The following is a 17423-nucleotide window of genomic DNA, read 5'->3' on the forward strand; positions in this document are numbered from 1 at the left end:
TAGGCTCCACAGGGTCAGAATTATAATCCTACCATGTGCCAGGGATTAGAGAACTAAATATTGTTAAGCAGGCTGAATAGATGAGATACATAGTTTAGATAACCAGAGATCATTTAGGTGAGGTTAAATTCGTGCAAAAATTGAATTGTTTTATGTTCAGTGCCATTCTGAAGCATACGAAGGCTCTTGTGACTGCATATGATTTATATAACTTTATTTTCATTTAGTCTCCCTGAAACATCTAGACTACGTGGTAATGAAGTTGCAATTTGAAAATTTATGTTTTTCTTCTAGAAGATAGGCTCAAGTGTAAAAGTGGCAGCCAGACAAATTTATGCAGGTGAAGGAGTGATTGACAGTATTAAGAACTCCATCCTGAAGATGAATCAGACCACTTTGAGCACAGTGTGATGATACATGCTCGGCAGAATTTTGAGGAAGTTCTGCCTTTGCCCTTGTCCCTGAGATCAGGCTGTAAGTGTGACATGGAGTAAATATGCTCTTCAGATAATGGAGTTCCCAAGCATGGCTACTCAGACTCTTTTCCTACACTTAACAAATTTGCTCCAGCCCACTGAATACTTGGTCTAGGAAAAAAATGAAAAATCTGGTGAAATTTTGCTATCTCCATATAAAACTTGAACCTTGCACCATCAGACACAGATATTTGAGTTCATGCATACTGCTATGTGGACTGCAATTTAAGGGACATTTAGGAAACTTGATGCAGCCAGTTATGGATCTTTTACCTCTAACCCCAAGGATTAGTACATCTGTGAGATTGGATTGTATGCAAAGACGGGTCATGGCTGTTGAGGATGTTGGCTATATTTCTAAAAATAAACTTGTTTCATCATTCTTATTGCCTTCCAAATTGAATATAGGAAAAATTGTCCGAGACATCCTAGTGAAAATGGCAAGAAAGTGAGAATATTAATAGCCTACTGATTATATAGATCACTTTGTGTGTGAGAGAATAAATCTTTCTAAGTAATAAACAATTTACCTGAACCACAGTAACAGATCTTAAAAAAAGTAAACATAATTTGGCATTTTTCTTACAGGTCCATGAGTCCATAGAATTGTGACTACTTGTCCAGTTAGAATGGTCAAGAATATACTTGAATTCCAGAAGTATTTAGGTACGAATTTAGCAGTGGTATGAAGACCAGTTGCTGAAATATTCTTTACCAGATGCCTGTACTTTAGAATCTTGGGCCATTTGAATGATAGAGTGGTGGTTTCGTAGCCATTAATTATTTGGTTTACCTCAAGCACCAAGTTTACATAAACTTACCAGTACATGGTGAAATCTTGTTGGGCGATATTTCCTGCTTTTTCTAAGAGATCTTAATTCCTTGATTTCCTCTTGTCCTCTGAGCTTTAGCTTCACATGAATTTTTACAAATGCCAACAGAACATTTTTGCATAAAATTCTAACTCTGCTTTCAGTTTTAGTGTGACTTCAGAAAAAAGGAGCTCAGACTTTCGTCCCTTGTCTATTTTTTTTCCCTTTGGTGCTTGAAACTTGACGTTGTACAGGGAAATAACGCAATTGGATGAGATACTCTCATTTTGGATTAGCCTCTGTGTAGAAGACTGCTTTAACTCTAGTCTTAGGAATGTGGGATGCGCTGTGGTTACTACGATTCCAGATGCCCAGTCTAGTCATGAGTAACCCCCATTCCAGAGGAAGCCCTCTCCGGCGCCAGCATGGAAGTCAGGCCTACAGTGGTGGTGGGTGTGGTGTGAGGCAGCGGGGGCTGTTCATTGTAGGAGTACTGACCTAACTCTCCCCCTGGGCCTAAACCTCAGGGTCAGTTGGGGCACTGCTGACACTTAACAGACTGTCCTAGGACTAGCCTGGACGGGAACCAACCTTCCCTCCCCGGGGGGAGGGGTGAGTCATTGCCATCAGGACACTCATCCCTTAAACCTTTCCTTAACCTCAAAAATAATTCTACGATTGATGCTGGTAACATAGCTCCTCTCATAGTTATGCTAGAAAAATAAAATGAGCATTTTGAGAAGTAGAGGGTTCTTTTATGAGGCAGTAGGGTAAGCCATTAAATCCAGGATGATAGATTCTGCTCATTCTCCTGGAGGAGGTAGTATGGACAGTGCCAAATGCTGCTGACGTTCAGGAAAGAGGAGGACCGACAGCTCACTGTGGGATTTTGCAATGTGAAGGTCACTGGTGATCTTGACGAGTGGTTTTCGTGGAATTGTTGGCGAAAAAAACTTAAATGGAGAGGTTTAAGTGAAGGATCAGAGAAATTGGAGATTTTTTTTTTTTTCCTTTTAAAGGTAGCAATAGCAGCAGTTTTTATGCTGATGGGAATGATCTAATAAAAGAAAAAATTGATGTAGGAGATAGAGGGATAATTGATAGGGAGAGGAGAGGTTTTCACAAGTTTTGCAATGAGGGAAAAGGTAAAAATATTTCTTCATGATGATCTAATAATGACAGCTTTGTGTCATTGAGATATGTTTTCAACTGGTTTGTTCAAGTGTTGTATTTTAGTGATATCAGAATCTCAAATAGCCTGATCCATTATTTGAAAGCTAGTACATCTAGATTTTTCATGTTGAGGGTAAAATGACAGAATTTGTTAAAAAGACTGACTTACAGTAAAAAGGCTTCATTACCATGAGTTTGATTCTTTTCCCCAGCATATGATGATATTTGTCACTAGTCCCAGAAAAAAATGATTATATATTATTGAGGTATATTTGAAAACCATATCTAAATGCTATAGGAGAACCTGAAGAAATGCTGTCAGAATTGGATGCTGTCAGAGTGGATCGGGAATTGGTTCAATTTGCTAACCTTTCTGCTTTCATGTTTGTGTTCCTTGACTTAGCATCTGACAGAGAGCTTTGAAAGTGATCTTCAATGAAAAATCATCCTAAAATTTTTGGATCCTCTGCTTAATTCAATTATGAGCTCTCTGAAAGATCCATCGTAGATTGCCATTCCTCATATCTACAATTGTGATTTAGGATTTTACAGTTTATTAGAAATAAAATATGAGAAAATAAACCATCTATCTGTGGATGGAAACTGATCTAGCTTGACATGGAGCTGGATGTCTTGGTGAAAAATTGCAAATGGTATTCTGCTTCTCACTTATAGGTAACTTATCATTTTTATTTTCAAATTATATTTTTATTATTTAATATTGAGATGAGCCTTTGTTTCTTTTTTTAACTTAAAATTCATAGCATTGTGTCAACGGACTACCCATCGTGTGCTCTTCAGCTGTCAAAAGTTGGGGAAACACTAGGTTAGGTCATGCAGGGACATACAACTTTTGGAAAAATGTTTTGACTGTATTCAAGGTCAATGGGAAGCCACTGGAACACATTAAATGGGGGAATGACATGCTTTTTTTAAAATTAATGTTTTTAATAAAGATCCTTTTTATTGTATTGGGTAGAGAGTATAAATGTGGAATTAGAGAGGTCAATCAAAGGCTGGTCTGTTTGAGAGATGCTGGTCACTTGGACTTTAGTGATGGCAAGGGAGACAGTAATATTTAATATTTACTGAGTACTTACTATAAGAATCCTATGAAATAGATGCCATTATTGGTCCCAGTTTTACAGATGGGGAAACTGAGGCACAATGAAGCAAACTAACCCGTCCAAGGTCACACAACTGTGAGATTGGAGCCTGGATTTCAATCCAAGTAATCTGATTTCATAAATCATCACCTAAACTAACTTGCCTCTCTTAGACAGAGATGAGAATGGTGAATAAAGATATATTTAGAGATAGGATCAAGAGGGCTTGATAACTGATTGGCTGTGGGTGGTGAGGAAAGTGGGAGATGCAAAGGGACTCCCCTGTTTCTCCTTGAATTAACTAGAAAGATTCAGTATTTATTGAAACAGAGAAAGACAGGAGGGTACATAGATTTGGAGGGGAAAATCAAGAGTGCAGTTTGGCAGGTACAGGTTAAGATGCCTGTGAGACATCAAAGTGAAGGTATATTGTAGGTCCGTGTGGAATTGCAACTCAGGAGAGAAGTCTGGGCTAGAGATATCCATCTGGGAACTGGCAGTTTATTGGAAATTATGGTTGTGCTTTGAGTTGGCTCACAAGCAGTGCAGTTCCTGATAGATAATGGGATGTCTTCAGTAATGCTGAAGGAATGAATTTGTAGAGGACCCATGGATCTTTGGATTTGGAGTGCATCATATATTATAGTATAGATTCCTGATAGTCAAAGTTTAGCTTTCTGGATATTAGGTAGTTAATAATGTCCACTCAAAACATTCTCATTTTTTGAAACTACCATGAAAGAAAAGCACTCTGAAAAATATACATTTCAAACACATATATGAAAACTGTCTGTTTAATGAATCACTGTAATGAGCTGAATTCTTAGTTTGCTAAGATATAAATATCATTTTTTAAGTTCTAGAACTCAACATTATTAACTAAGATGATATTGAAAATAATAACTTCTCATTTAAATATTAATAACCTCATATTTGAGTTACATTTACACATTTAAAAATTTAAAACTTCAAATTTAAAGAGTTATAAGAATAGTACAAAGACCTCCTATATTCACCAGTTATCAAAATTTTGTTACATTTGCTTTATTATGCCATCTCTCTTTATAAATACATGATATTTCCTGAACTTATGTTGCAGATATCATTTTCCATTACTTCTAAATACATAAGCATGTACTTCCTAAGAATGAGCTCATCTTCATATATAGCCAGAGTACAATTTTCAAATTCAGGAACTATAATATTTTGATAATTTGCAATCCATATTCAAATTTCTTCATAGCAATTTTCCCCTCAATAGAGGATCCAACCGAAGAGTATATATTTCATTTAGTCATTATGTCTCTTTAAGTCTCCTTTAATTTGGATGGTTTCTCAACCTTTATTTGTTTTTCAAGATGTAATTTTTGAAGGGTATAGACTTATGTTTTCTAAAATGCTCCTTACTTTAGGTTTATCTGATGTTTCCTCAGGATCAGATTCATGTTATGCATTTTTGGTAGGAATACTATAAAAGTTAGGGTTGTGCTGTTCTCAGTGTATCATATCAGAGGGCAAATGATTCCAGTTTATCTGATTATTGGCAATGTTAACTTTGGTCACTTGGTTAAACTGGCATTTGCCAGTTTTATTCATAATAAAGTAATAGTCTGTCCTTTTATAATATTAAGTAATCTAAAAGAATTAAATTTTAAGGTAAAATTTAAACTAAAAGCTACATCTCTAACTCAAAACCTGTTTTGCTAATTGCCAGATCCCTAGCAGGAAGATGCATTAAAGAATCTAGGAGCCAGCTAACGGAATCTGGCTTGGGGACCAGTGTTTATTTGTTCAGCTTCTAGTATGCATTTGTTTAAATTTGTCAATCACAGCATAGGGCTGAGTTGGAAGGGTGGTGGTGTGAGATCATATTCATGGTGTGATTCTAGCCCATTCTGGTAGACAGAAGAAAACAGCTGGTCTTTGTACCACCCGTACTTCCCTAACAACCCAATTCTAAAGAGAGGTTGCCTGATTATTATTATTATTTGGATATGCATCCACATTATTTTGCACAAATTACCATCACCTTATTCCTCCCTTTTTATGGATTCTAATATTCTTAATACCCTGGAATTGGGTATTGGCTTTTTCCCTTGTCTCTTATTCACTATGTTTATCAATCTTAGAATGCTAAAATAGGCCTTAAAACATCAAGAATCTACTTGTATAAATATGAAGAAATGTGCAACTGAGCTTGTTTTCATTTATTCTTGAATTACATTAATGGTTATTTCTCAGGCCTGTTATCATCAGTTTTAACACAAATTCTGTTACAAACGTAAAAACAAAAATACAACATACTTGTGTAAGGCCTTATGTGTATTTCATCCATTTTTATTTCGTAGACTTCTAATGAGTCATCCAGTATGAATTTTGGCAGACTACTGTTAAAATAGTGTAGTTCTGTGATTTTTTAGACTTTGGGACACATTTTGCTGTGTCCCACATCTGCTCAAATCTTGTGACAAATTTACCAAAATTCTTGCTGTATAAAGACTGCTCTAAATGGGAGAGATTTCAGAGAGAATTCCTTTTAAGCATGAATATTTAAATAAGACCTTTGTGCTTAACTTCCCTCCTGTAAAAATTTGCTTCCTAATCCTGTGTTTCCTAGTTATTTACCCCTCAGTTGAATTTTATTGGTTTAAAAACAATAATGGAAAATTTATTCCATTCAATCATGTCTCTGTGATTGACCCTTTAGGTAATGGAATTAACCACAAAATAGGAAAGTATGTTTTATGCTGTTCAGTAGTATATCAATTTTGGTAAAAATCAATTGCCTCACTTACTATAAATTGAATTAAGAAATATTGAATATCTAGGTTGAAACAGGAACCTCATCTCATTTGGTCAAGTATTGAGATCGTACACTTCAAAAATATACATTGCTAACATTAGCAACTAATCTTAGCCTAAGAACAGGTTGAATACTTTCAGTGCTCTTAGAATGTTTTTCAACTAAAGTCAGAATTGCAGATTTTTTTCCATAGCTTGAATACATTGTGCTTTATAATAAATTATAAGAAATTTTCTTGCACAACATTGTTTTAGACTATCTTATAGTGTTCAGCAAGACACTTTTTTGTAGGGAATATCAAAGGACCCTAACAATTTATAACGTTTCTATAATTTCACCTTTATGAAAAGAATATCAGTTAATTTCAAATTGACCTCAAGCATTACTTAAAACTAAGGCACAGAGGATATATTAGTTGGGATAAAGACTAAGATACTATAACAGAGAAACTAAATATTGTAGCTTAAAGAGTGCAGAAGCATCCTTCCCTTGTGCTATAGTCCAGTGAGTGTCGGCTGGTGGGCAGGTCGGCTTCATGTAGTCAGTCAGGAAACCACCCTCCTTTCATCTTGTTTCTCCATTATTTTCTAGAATGTTGTCTTTCTTTGTCTTTGCTTGGTTGAAGCTAGGTTTTGGGCACATCCGTGTACCAGTACTTAGAGAGGGAAGAGAGCATGAAGTGCATGTCTGATATTTAAGGTCCAGACCAAGAAATAGTACACATTTATTCTGCTCACATTCCTTAGTCACATGGTTACTGAATGTAAGAGAGGCTGGGAAATGTAGACTAGCTGGGCAGTTGTGTATCCAGTTAAAACTGTATTACTATGTAAGAAAGAGTGGATATCTAGCTCCACAGAGGGGTTGGACCAGGTCACACAGCTAGTAAGTGGAAGAGTAAATGGGATTCAAACCCAGACAGTCTTGTTTTTTAAATATTACCTTGAAATATTGTTTCACTTTTCATTGCTGTATAACAATCATCCCAAAATGTAGTTACTTTTTATGATTCTGTGAGTTGGCCGAGCAGTTAGTCCATTGCCTGGAGTCACTCATGTGGCTACCTACATTCAGCTGGCAGATGGGTTCACCCGGAGCTGCAAGTGGAGCACCTTGATTTTTCTTGTGGCTTCTCCACTTGATTAGCTTAGACTTCCTTTTAGCATTGTATTTTCAAGGAAGCATTCCAACAAGGAGTGTTCTAGGAGCATGGAAATAGAAGCTATAGGGTCTCTGAAAGCCTGGCATTGGAAACCATACATCTTCACTTTTGCTGCATTCTTTTGATAAAATCAAGTCAGAGGGCCAGTGTACATTTAATGGGTAGCTCCACAGCTTTATGAGAGTAGCGGAAAACTCTTAATTGCAAAGAGTTAAGGGGATGGGAGCTACTGTTGTGGCTATCTTTCTAAATATTTTACCACAAATACTAGGCAATTGTACATCTCAAAATCTAGGTCTGGAGACCACCTAGGGAAAGTACAGTCTGAGAGATCCTCTGATTCAGGTGAGAAATTCATATAAGAGATATATGGGACCTGTGGCCTTTCTATTTTCATTCTGCTGTCATGGATTCTCACATCCTTAGAGGCAAATTGATGTTAGGCATGTGGTAGATACTCCTAAGTGTTTATTTAAGTAAAGTAATTTTATACCGAAGAAGCAGTGAGAATATTCCTAACTAATAAAATCAGGTAGTAGTGGGTGCTAACAAAAAGGTTGGTAGTGGATGGTTGGAATTTGTGATTTTGAAAATCTGGGTGACATTTGTCTCTGCCTGTTTTGTGGGAAGGGACATTTGTAGGAGCCATGGTACTTCTCTGCTATCATCTCTGATCTGGTGAGAAATGTGACCTCTATATACCCATCTGTGGGTTCTTGTAGGACACAATTCGACTCTTAGTAAAAACAAAATTCATGAAATAGTGGAGCATTTTAAAGAGGTTTTACTAAATCATACAGGTAAATCCCCAGATCTTGAAGGTGGATGATCCCAATTGTGCTGAATTATTGATTTTCAAAACTAGCTCAACATTTTTAAGTCTCTTTTAATATGATGATGTTTTTCTTAGAATAAATTATATAGCTCTTTTTTGTCCTTCGTTTTACACATGCTATCAAATCTAACTTTCAAATTTCCTCCTTTTTTTGGTCAACGAGGTTTATAATTTTAGGCAAAGTAAAATTTCCTGTGGATTTGAGTGAGCAGTATTGCTGCTAGCAGCTGTTAGTTGACCTTAAGTATACTATCTAGTGTTTAATATTTGTTGATTATATCAAAAGGTTCTGTATGGTTCAACCCAATTTTGACACATATATCCAACAATGATGGAGCCCCTGAGTTTGTGTATGAAATGCCTTTGGAGTTTCTATGTGCTATATTGCAAGAGTATATATCAGAATCAGGGTAGAAAACTTTCTCCTTCTGGTTATGATATAAAAGAATAGGAAGAGTATTTATCACCATGGTAACAACTAAAAACCCAGATTAAATCAAAATTATTCTTTTATATGGGGCGAGGTCAATGAAGAGGGGTGAATACAGGGAACCTTGAAAAACTGAATTCTAGGTAAAAATAAGTAAGTAAAAAAAAAAGCAAAACTGACCTATATCCTCCTTTCATGGGTGAACAGAGAAGTGTGGCAGCTTCTATAATTGGGGGCATGTCATTGCTCTGGGTTTGGGCTGATGGAGTTGCAAACCTCTGCAGCTATGGGGAGAAATTAGTCAAGCCTTTGATTACTCTGTGGGCTGGTGGGATAGATTGAAATTTGGAAGAGCCCTAAAGACAAAATCAAATTGCTTGGTCCCCAAATTCTCCTTCTCTCACTATCCTTGAATATTCTTGAGAAAGTTACAGTGGTCAAAAAGCTGGAAAGCAGAGAGTAATCATATTGTTTCACACATTCTTATGGGAATGCATTCCAGGATTATACCAGAGTTGAATACAAAAATAAATAAAAAATTGCTGTAATTACAGTTTCCAAACCCTTCCCAGCTTATATACTGGTTGTCAAAAACTCTGAGGGTCTGAGATTTTACCACACTTGCAAGCTAACAAGCCTGCCACAGTTTCATGGATGCTGGTAGAAGATACAAAACTCCTGGGTCAGAGATGAAAGATAGTTTAGCACTTGCAGCCATGGCAGGAGCCAGAGAATCAGTATATTAGCATTGGTTCCTCAAGGCCTAATTCTCACAGGGTGATGCAAGAGAGTCAGACAATGTCTGAACATGCAGTTGGTTCTCTTATAGGAAAGGAAATTAGGGAAGCCAAATATTTTATAAGGGGCTATAAACATACCTGCTGTATGTTCTAAGTGGAGATGCCTTCTGTGTCTTCCAAGGCTGTTTGCTAGACAAACATCCCTGAAAAGATAGTCTGGAAAACTGCCAGTCTGGAAAACAGTTGGCATCTCTGCTTATAAGATGTGAAGAAATGTTTGAGACTCATAGAAAATCAAGTGCTGATGATCAGAAAGGCAGTTGTACATAGGACAGTAGGAGTTTGGGGCCAATTACAAGTCAATATAAACTAAATAAAGCTCTTAATTGAATGTCAGCTCCTCAATTCAGCTGCCTGATAGAGGAGGATTTTTACTTTCTGGAAGAAAGTCACAACAATACAAAAATATTATATTCAGTCTGGAATACAATAAAAAATTGAGACATGCAAAAAGTAGGAATATTTGATCCATAACTAAGAAAAAACAGAGCTATTAGATGCAGACTCATATATGACATAGTTATTGAAATTAGCAGTCAAAAACATTAAAATGTCTATTATAAATATGTTAATATAATTTATAGGAAAAGATGGATATAATGTATGAAAAGATAGAATATTTTAGGAGAGAAATAGAAATTGTAAATAAAAACCAAATGAAAATGATCAAATTGAAAAATTTCTGAAATAATAAAAAAACAGTGTGGGGTTAAACTGATTGGACATGCAGAAGATCAGTGAATTGAAAGCCATATTAGTAAAAACTACCTAAATGAAGCAGAGATGTTAAAAAACATTTCAAAAGAGTGACTCGTAGGATAATATTAAGCCGTCCACAATAATGATGTAATTGGAATACAAGAGGAGAGAAGAAACAAAATGGAGACAAGAATTTTCCACATTTGATGAAAATTTTCAACTCATGAATTCATTAGACTTAACAAAACTCAAATAAAACTACATTTATATGATCTGGGTTAGGCTACTATAAACCAAAGATAAAGAGAAAATCTTAAAAGTAATCAGAAAAAACAACCAATGATAGAGAAAAATCAACAAAGCCCAAATCAGATCTTTGAAAGAATTAGTAAGATTAATGAACTCCTAGCAAAACTGACAAGAAAAAAAAATCTCCCACAAAGTTTTAATAGTAGGAGTGAAAGACTGGATGTAACAATGGATCTTAGACAAAAATATAGGAGAATATTATAAACGACTTTATATCAAGATATTTCACAATGTAATTGAAAAGGACATATTCCTTGAAAGACACAACTCATAAAACTTACACAAGATATAGAAGCTATAAGTAGTCCTTAAAAAGCAAAGAACAAAACTGGAGGAATTAGATTACCTGATTTTAATTGTAAGATTAACTATAAAGATACAGTAATCAAGACAACATGACATTAAATTAAGGATAGACAAATAGACCTATGATAAGATCTACAGATCTATCATAACAAAATGGACAAAAGATCTGAATAGTCATTACAGCACATGAAAGTTCTCAACATCACATTATTTTTTATCGAGAGAACGAAATTTAAAACCACAATGAGATGGCACATTGCATCTACCAGAATGGCCAAAATTAAAGAGATTGACAACATTAAATGTTGATGAGGATGTGTAAAGACTTGAACTTTCATACTTTGCTACTAGGAATGTAAAACAGCACAACTATTTTGGGAAAACAATTTGACAGTTTTTTAAATAGAGTTAAATATATAACTACTTTATGACTCAGTAATTCTGCTCCTCGGTATTTAGCCAAGAGAAGTGAACATATATGTTCACAAAAAGACTTGCACAAGAATATTCATACCAGCTGTATTTATAATACCCTTGAACTGGGAATAAACCACATGTCCATATATATAGGAGAATAAAAAATTGAAGCAGAAAAATATACAATGGAATTCTGTATAGCAATGCAAATGAATAAAGTATTGCTAATTGCAAGTGTGAGCAAATCTAAGAGATATAATGTTGAGTGAAAACAACTAGAGCATAGAACCGTATTATTTCTTTTATATTAGTTGAAGTCAGGGAGAACTAACCTACAGAGATCAGAATAAATATTGCCTTGTGGAGATAACTGGAAGGAGCAAAGTAAACTCTCCAGGGTGACTGAAATACTTTGTATCTTGATTGAGGTTAAATGGGCTTATGTAATTGTCAAAATTCATCAGAGTGTACATTTACTATCTGTGCATTTCAATGTATGTAATGAAAATTCAATTAAAAAAAGAAAGAAAAACCAGAATCACACTAAGGAATTGAATGTTACGAAGAAAAATAAGAAAAAATACTCTTGTAGCCCATGTTCTATAATAAAACATAAAATTTTTTCAAGTTTAACTTGGGCTAGTTATTATTTCATTTTAAAAAAGTATATTGGCTATATCTTGTGTATGAGACATTCTTTAGGAATTGGCACATAGGGCAAAAAATAGCCTGGCTCTTATATGCTTTACATTTTAGTGGAGGTGAAGAATGTGTAGGGAGTGGGGTGGGAGAAGAAGCAAACTATAAACAAACAACTTAATGGTTATATTAATTTCAGATATGTACCATGAAGAAAATTGTGACTGGGAGAAGGGGGAGAGGAAGAAATATTTTAGGTCAGGTAGTAAAGGAAGACTTCTTTGAGTAGGTAATACTTGAGCTGAATCTTAAAGGATAAGGAAGCACTGTGTGATCCGTGGGAAGAGTATTCCAGGCAAAGCGAACAGCCAGTATACAGGCCCTATAGTGACAATAGGCATGGCATGTTGAAAGAACTGCAGTAGGCCTGTGTGACAAGAGCAGAGAGGGTAAGGGGAGAGGAACAGATGATATGGGTGACCTTGTATCTGCTGCTGATGCTATGTGGATTCTCACTTTTTTTTTTATAAATAATATAAATGTTCCTGGCTGGTGTCCAGATCATTTTAGGCATACATAGAATTTGCATGAGAATATGTCTTACAAACTGAAAATAAGTAAATGCTGTTTATTATTGCTATTATTTTTAATTATTAAATATTCGTGTGTTTTATCAGTTAACCCTACTTAAATGCTTTTTTATTGCTTAGTTATCTATATTATAGTGGAACAATTAGAAAACCAAAGATAAACTTAAAAGAATAATAATAAAAAAAGCCCTGTGGTTATCTTATTACATAATTCTGGATATCATCATGTATATTAATCAATCATGTTGTAGTGTTCTGGAAATTGATATCACTATATTTCTGTGTGAACTTGATATATACTACAATATTACCACTCTACAAACATATACTAACTCAATCCTGTAATCTTGAATATTTAGGTTGTTTTCTACTCATTATAAGCAAATGCACATCTTTGTGCTCATCCCTCATAATTTTTAGGATAGATTTTTGGAACTTAAGTTCTTTTTGATATAAATTAATTGACTTTCCCAGTGTCCGTACCAATATAATAAACCATTTCAGTGTAACTTTTTCCTTTATAAAAGCTACCTGGAAAAAATGATAGTCTTTCTATTGTTTTGTAGGCACATTCTGAACCAGGAAATGTGCTATTTTGGATTTTAGGAGATAAACTCCAAGACAAAAGCTCTGTTTGAAAAAAAAAGAAGAAAGGTTATGCACCAGTGGAAAAGCCATGGCCCAGGGGTTGACCCATTCTGCTTGCTTCTTCCTTTTTGACTGATGTGTTACTGGAATCATTATGTGGTTGTATTATGAGGGGGAAGAATGAGAAGGAGGTAATGGGCAATAGGGTGAAGGCAATAGATGGAGAAACAGTCTAGGAACAGGTAAAGGAAGACTGTAATGAGCCTGCTGTGGTAGGAAGAATGGTGGCCCCCAAAGATGCTCTGAATTCCCTGAACCTATGAATATGTTACTACATGTGGCAAAGGAGACTTTGCAGATGTGATTTAAGTTATGGATCTTGAGATAGAGAAATTGTCCTGGATTATCTGAGTGGGCTTAATATAATCATAGGGGTCCTTATAAATGAAAGGAGAAGACAAGAGTATCAGAGGCAGAGAAGATGTGACAACGAAAGTCGAGGTGTCAGCCCAGGGGGCAGCCCAGAAACGGGAAAAAGCTAGGAAAGCGAGTCTCCCCTAGAGCCTTCAGAAGGAACGCAGGCCTGCCGACACCTCCGTTTGAGCCAGGGAGATCCAGTTTGGATTTCTTACCTCCAGAACTTTAAGACAATAATTTTTTTTTTTTTAAGCCACTGTGATTGTGGTAATTAATTATAGCTGTAGTAGGAAGGTAATACAGATGCCAAATTTAATGGGGGGGGGGCATTAAGTTTTGTGATTTGGAAGAATGTGCATATTTTGCAAAATAAATTTACTCTCTGAGTGGAGAGACTGTCAGAAGAAGGTAAAGTATGTGTTAAACCGTACTTTGAGTAGTAAGGAGCTAGACAACCTCGAAGGCTACTTCCAGCTTCAGTATTTCTGCTATTGATATCACCATCCTGCTAGTTTCCCAGATTGTATATATCTTGCAGTTTACATCAACTTTTCCTTCCTTCTCTATGCCTAAATCCTATCTTTTTTTCCTTTTACCGATTCTGTTTCCTCTTTGAAAATATCTCTCTGTGTCCACTGAATCTATCTAAATTGTTAGAATGATTTAGAAAGTTGATAAAACTGCTTGATGATGGAGCCATTAAAAATTGTAAAGAAGTGTTAACATGGCAAAATTTGTAAATTTAACGTGAATATAGAAAATTATATCATGTATAACTAAATCTACAGGGGAATTGCCCTTCTCCCCAGCATTCCATATATGGGGGAAAAAAAGGGTAGGAAGGACATACCCCAAATGGGCTGAGTTTAGATGGTAGAAATATGGTTCTCCCAAGGTAGATATTATTTTTTCTTCTCTTTTCTATAGTTTCTTTAATGAATATGTATCATTTGGAAAATGAAAACATTTTCAAAACATTACCAGACTGGAATCCTTCCAACTGAAAGGTATCTCTGGAATGCTTAGGGACTGTTGCCCTCTTTTCTAAATATCTTTATAGATCCCCCTCCTCATTCTTTATCTTCAGGCTTCACTGACAGAAAAGTCCTTGCTCTCCAAAAAGACTTTTCACTTTATCTCCCTTGTGAACAGAAACTCACTTCATTCACCCCTAGATCCTGCCTGACGAAAAGGATTAACCTCTTTCCTAAATCATAACATGGTACAGAATGGCGGTCCCCACACAGCCAGGTCTCACTTCCAGTGGCTCCTGAGGGCCTACGGCCAGAGCGCTAACACCATACAGAATCTTTCCCTGACTCCTTTGGGGTCTGCCTCATGTAAAGAGAGCAGGGGAAGATGTAGAAGGATGAAGTCAGATGTTGTCCAGCAGCAGCTTATGCTAGAAGCAACATAGAATATAGCTCTACAGCTGCGAAGCAAGCCAAGCAGCCAGCCACGTCCACGGCCGCTGAGTCTCCAAGGGGAGCGGAGCCACAGAGCCAGATGTTACTCCTAGAAAAAAATATTGCTGCAAAACTTGGCCTCTGAATGGTGCATCTGTCCAAATTATCTTCTATTTGGTCATAGGTAATGAAAACTCTGCTAAGAAGGTCTGGAAAAAACAAAGAAGAAACATAACTTGACAATGAAAAGAAAGTCATGAAATATACATTTTTGCCAAGACATTTATTTTGTAGTTTCTCAGATTTCTTAGCTTGAATTCATACTGAAATGTCCTTTCTGGGAAGAAAAGTGTCTGTTGATCAGCTGCTGACACAGCTGCTTGATTCTACTTTTTATATCCATAGGACATGAGGAGGAGCCTTAGTTATACCTTAGAGGAGAGAAAGAAGACCCTTCCATGCCCCCGATTCTAGACCTCTCCAGAATAAGCCTTCTCCTACTGTTAAGCCACTATTCTTTCCAGTTCTGCTGGGTATAGTCAAACAGGTTGTTTATTGCCCAACGGTGGCTGATTGAGGAATTAGAAGAAGGCTAGACTCTTGCCTGTGTTCCACACACTAGGCTGTGCCCTGCACAGATCTGTGTTCAACTGGGAGGGACATCTTTTTATAACTAATGCAAAGATGCTGTCCACTTGCCAAGTACTGTGCCCACTGGTTTGCCTCTGTTTAGATGGGAACTCTTTTCCTAAGTTAGTGTTCGTAAAGTGTTATACAGGCTTATCGCTCAACCTGACCCCATCTCAGACCTTCAAACTGGAACCACTGCTCTCTCAGTTGCTGGGCTAACAGCATCCAAGTCTATAGGATGACTCCATCCTGACTGCAAACCAGGGAGTTTGTAGGACTCTGTCCAGGGGTCAAAGTATCAGGTCTGGCCCTGAATTTGTTTCTCCATTCTTTTCAGGGAGGTTTTGCCCCGAGACCCAGGATCTCCACTTGTACCTAAGATATAGATTCTTGTCTTATTTTCTGAGCCAAATTGGTATTTCAGATACATGCCTGGTATCTTGGTCCCTTTAGAGCAAAAGAACAGTCTTGGTCTGGCCATCTGCATGCCAGAGACTCAAGCAGTACTCCTGCTCCTCAGTCTGGCTGCTGCTTCTAGTTTCTCCAATGACCCTATTTTGCCTGGATGTCAGAATGTGATCTGCTCTAGGGTGAATCTCTTCCTATTCCACTTGCCTCTCTGGATGTTCCTGCCAATCCGTGTTATGTTCTGGAAGTCAGCTGCTTGGACCACTTCCTTTCTCTATTGCCTTAAATTCTCTGGATATTGTATTCTGTTTCTTGGGCTGAACTTGTCCTTGAGGTCTGGCTCTCTCCCTAGGGTAGGTCTGGATCAATGTCTGTTCTTTCCTAGGCTGCCTCAGGGAAGAGGGCACATACTTGGCTATCCTCTGAGAAGTAGCACTTAGCTCTGGGAGGGGACAACTTTATGTGAGCAAAGAACCACTTATACATTATAATGAATACTCCTTGCTAAAAAATATTTCTCTACTAGGTGCACAGTGTCTGAATTTCTACCAAAGGCATCACCCCTCCAGGAGTTTTCTGGAAGGGTGAGGGACAATTACCAGTCAGTCACAAATACTTATGGCCATTAGTTAGTAACATCATTATTTTTTCTAACTATAGGAATCTGGAATAGCAGGTGGGCATGAGAGGTCTAGGGAGAGCAGAACAGAAGAGACCTATACAGGGAACAGGTAGAGGTAAGTGTTGAGGACAATGTTTCCCATTTTTCTGTTTTAACCTGGCCCCTATCCTGGGCTATCAACTCACATAACTTTAGCCTTTTGTAGTTTGTCATGTCATGGGCGTTGAGAGAATATTGGACAAAAACATTGTCCTTTAGGGTCATGGAGAGAAAGGCAAACAGGATTTGGGTATTTTTTGGAACTGGGAAGAAAAGCTGAAGAACGAACTATAACTGTACCAGTTCAATTGATTATAATGTAAAACAGAGACCAAAAAAAAGAATGGCTAGTGTTAGAAATGAGTTAAGACTAAAGGTCAGGGAAAGAATGCAGGGTCATGGGTAGCTCAAGTATCAGTCAGTCCTCATATCACTAACAGTAAACTTGGAGTGTAGAGTACAGACTCAGACCTTCACATAACTGCTCACCTCTCCAGGACAGGCTGGAGTGCCTCACTTTCTGCATGTTACTAAAGGCAGTACAGGCTAATGAGGAGAGCTTAATATGTGAGTGATATTTCTAAGTAGGAGTTGAAGACCTTTCGGTGATATTCCTGAGGCATTAGGGTTGCTTTGTGGAAATTTAACAACTTTGGGAGGTGGTGATCTAGAGGGTGTCAGCCAGGACTGGATTTTCTCTAGTCCTGGCTCAAACACTTAACTCGTTGTATGTGCTTGAACTTTTTTCATCTGTGA

This window comes from Pteropus vampyrus, unplaced genomic scaffold (assembly GCF_000151845.1).
Source record: "Pteropus vampyrus isolate Shadow unplaced genomic scaffold, Pvam_2.0 Scaffold15, whole genome shotgun sequence".
NCBI classification, from domain to species: domain Eukaryota; kingdom Metazoa; phylum Chordata; class Mammalia; order Chiroptera; family Pteropodidae; genus Pteropus; species Pteropus vampyrus.